The sequence below is a fragment of the Fundulus heteroclitus genome, chromosome 10 (genome assembly GCF_011125445.2).
Source record: "Fundulus heteroclitus isolate FHET01 chromosome 10, MU-UCD_Fhet_4.1, whole genome shotgun sequence".
NCBI classification, from domain to species: Eukaryota; Metazoa; Chordata; class Actinopteri; order Cyprinodontiformes; family Fundulidae; genus Fundulus; species Fundulus heteroclitus.
In genome coordinates this window covers 22,106,197-22,110,173 of record NC_046370.1, presented here as the reverse complement: position 1 = coordinate 22,110,173, position 3,977 = coordinate 22,106,197, and positions in this window count along the sequence as shown.

The window sequence follows — 3,977 nt, the reverse complement described above, 5'->3', positions numbered from 1 at the left end:
TATCCTGGGGGTCTGCAAACAAGGTTCTATTCAGTTCATTTCAGTGTAAAATGACTTTACCAATCCCAATGGGAAATTAAATGTTTTAGTACTTCAAGCTAACCGAGTTTCTTTCCGGATTCAATACAGGAGGTGATGGCAGTGGTCAGTAAGGGTTCCTTGTTAGAGCTCCTACAGCAGATCTGAAAAATCCTGTCAGAAGACACAGTGTTGAATCAATGTATGGTTAAGAGAATGCTTAAGGCTGTGTATTATGTTCTTCATTTTATGAAGCATCCTTCTGTGCACAATCACCCCCAGAGGCTCCAGAGTAGTTTCCAGAAAAGAATCAGCCTTTTTTAATCAGCTTGATGAATCCTTTTAAGTCACTGGCTCTGATGCTGCTACCCTAATAGATGATAGCAGAACACGTTGCACTATCCACAAGAAATGTATACAATTTCTGCAGCAGCTCGCTGAAAATGCCAAATGATCTAAACTTCCTGAAGATGTGCAGTCTTCCCAGTGTTTGTATAAATCTTCACAGTTGCTTCTCCAGCCCAGTTTTGTTTGGTTGACCACCAAGGTAATTATTCCGCATGTCTTGTCCTTCGATTGAAAAGGTTTTTATGCCATGTTTCTGTTTCTCCTGAAATCTACAAACATCTCTTTTGCCTTAGCCATATTTCACCAAGTGATCCACCATTTCTCTTGGCTCAGTCTCTTGACTTACTCTGTGTTAGATGACTCAGACGTGTACCGGTGCACAGAGTTAAAACGACTGAGTGCATTCTGCTGTAATGTTCCAGTGCTGCTGACCACCTGGTTAGACGCACAACCCTTCAGTCTCACATTTTGTGTTGTTGTTTTTGTGTGTGTGTGTGTGTGTGTGTGTGTGTGTGTGTGTGTGTGTGTGTGTGTGTGTGTGTGTGTGTGTGTGTGTGTGTGTGTGTGTGTGTGTGTGTGTGTGTGTGTCAAGTAATCATTTATCTAGGTGATTGTCAGGGCTGGAGGGCTCAAGACCTGTCTTGATACCAATAGATCCTTGCCTTGGTCTCGGGCTTGGTCTTGTTTTAGTGTGCCTTGAGAAATTGAGTCGGCGCTCTATAGCTTTTGTCAATCATGTGAAAATGTAACTACCTTCAATCTTCAGGTTTTTTTAATCAGACTGCATTAAAGAATTTGTTCCTTAAAATTAAAAGAGTGCTATTGTAAGTCTGTTTGATGAACCGTTACATGCAGCCATCTCAGAAAAAAACAACGTTGTTGTTGCTTGTGACCGCAAATTATGTTTGCACTTAAAGCAGCACTTAGTAACGTTTTTACCTTAATGTATCCTCTTCTATGTCCCTCTGATGGTAATGTGAGTGTTTATGAGACGATTGAGGGACTTGTCGTCTCCCATTACTGTCTCTGGCTGAAAAAACACACTTGGAACTTTCTGTGCACTGACCCAGTGGCAGTCTTTTGGCTCTGTTCTCTCTTCCCAACTGCTTTGGGAGTGACAGTGCTCTATAGCTGTGGGGTGCGAAGCATACAGAGGGCAGCCAGTGTTTACGACGGTAGGTCCTGCAGAGGGAGCGTCACTCAAAATTACTTAGTGGTGTTTTAAATGTTAGCAGAACCAGACTGGATTACTCTCATTTGAGTAATCCAGCGAGATTGTGAGTCCACCTGCTGTCTAGCTTTAATGGTGCAAACACCTGCAGTCTGATAGCTGAAAAATGTTTGCATGTTGCAGGTTCTAAAGTTCTATAATTTTGTCTACCTTAACCATCAATAGTTGAAGGGGAGATTAACAGGTGAGGAGGAAGAGATCTAGTTTTACTAGACATTTAACATGGTCAGAATGTAGGGGGGTGGGGGGGTGGAGCAATGTCTAATTTAATTACCAGTCTACCTTTGTTTCTAAACAAAGGGTTTAAACATCAAGCAGAAAAAGACAAGAATATTATCTGCTTTGCCAAGAGCAGACCTTGAATGCATCACTGATAATTCAATGATGCAAATCCATTTTTTTTCCCTCTGGTTAAGCACCTGATAAAGTGGTAAAATGGTGAAATTGTAGAAAGACTGTAAAGAGTGATTGACTGAGAAGAGTGAAGGGATGTTTAGGTTTAAAACTTTGAGACACTGTCAAAGAAATGCATTGTTATTTATTTAGCTTTGCTGCAACTGAGCCGATGACATGCATCACAAGCAGAGTGGGCAACAGCTGATAACGAAATATGTAATGTTGCTAAAATAAGTCTGGTGGGCTCCCTAAGTATATAATATGGACAAAAAACTCTTTACTCTCAGAGTTGCAGAGACAATATTTAAAATTTGCAAGTCCTGGATTACACCATTGCTTGCTGATTAGTCTAATTAATGTGTTTATGCTGTCCTCTTCAAATCTCTGTCAGCTTGCGTAGACAGAAAGTTGGGCAGAATGTGTTATGATTGATTCATTAATTTTATTTAAGTGTCATGCTCTGTGGTGCTCAGCCCCCATGGGCTTACAAGACACTCAATATATGTAACACAAACTTAACGGAAATATAATTGAGTTTTGTTCTATATTCAAACAGGAAACCACACTCGCAGTCTTCTTTCCCAGGCTTTACAAATAACAGTAACAAATACAAAAATGTCCCTTTCATTCATCCATCTTAGGATTCTGTCTTTGGATAACCAAAACACATCTGCATAACCTCTATTTATAGAATCAAATAAATAAAATCTTAAATCAGAGCACAAAGGACCGTAAAGAACAAAGTGATATCAATCTTCCACGACATTAAGGTCACAAAAACCTCAATCTTCTTCAGGGAGACCTTTACACCTTCCCACTTTCACTGTCAGAGGTAGACTACCAGATCTGATTTAAGCACAGAAGGACTGCTGTTTTCAATATAAATTTAATTTTAAATATGCTTTGGTCCAATACTCTTATTTAAATTAAAGTTTTTCTTTCCTACAAACATCCTGCTTCCATTGTATTTTTAAAAATCATAACAAATGTTTGTTTTAATAAATTTAGATTGTATTGTACTGTAGTTTGTTTATATAAATGTAGTTTAAAATCAGAAATAGCTAATGTGGCAGTTTATTTAGCCCAGAGATAGTAATTTACACAATCTCATATAAAAATCTTCTTGGTCAGCGTATCAACTGGCTGCTGAGTGAGGTGGTTTTACAAACTAAGCATCTCCACTCTTTGTTTTATAAGGCAAGCCTGCCATCCCATGTAACTCTCAACCGCTAGTTTAGCGGTGAACTTGTGAACACCTACTGACAGCTGTGAGTCTTAAAAGCGCTGATATGTATAATTTCCAGAAACCCCCATACGTCAGCAGCATAAAAACACATAGGACTAACTATTGAATCAAAACGTTTTGTAAAAACAGAAAACCCTAGACCAGATAAAGTTTTCTTTTTATTCTGAATAGTTCCCAGAGCTCCTCCATCTGATTCTGGAATGTATTTAGTTCTCTCAGTAAAGCACAAGTCACTGAAACCCAATCCAAAGTATTTGTAAGAACTTGTGAACTCTAAAGATGTCAGTCCATACATAAAGTTGTATGAGCTTCTTTGTTCACATTTCTTTCTGAAGAGAATTACCTGTGTTTTATCATTGTTAAGGGATGGTATAAAAAATGTACACCACACATTCAAAATATTTAATATTTTAACAGCACCTTAGTCTCTGCAAACAAGATAATATCATCATTGTACAACAATATAGTTAGGTTTATATTGTCGGCTTCTTTGATATCGTCTACCAGATCCTTTATGTGCAATGAGAATAAAGTAGGTGATAACCATCACCTTGCATTACCCCAAAAGGAGTGGAACACAGGCCAGTTCCAAGATCATTCACAAGTACACATGCAACTGGGACTTTATATTTGATTGAGTTATAAAATCTACCAGAAATACCATATGTTAATTTATACTGTAAGAAGTCTCTGTTTACCCTATCAAATGTCTTCTGGAAATCAAGACGTGTAAATATT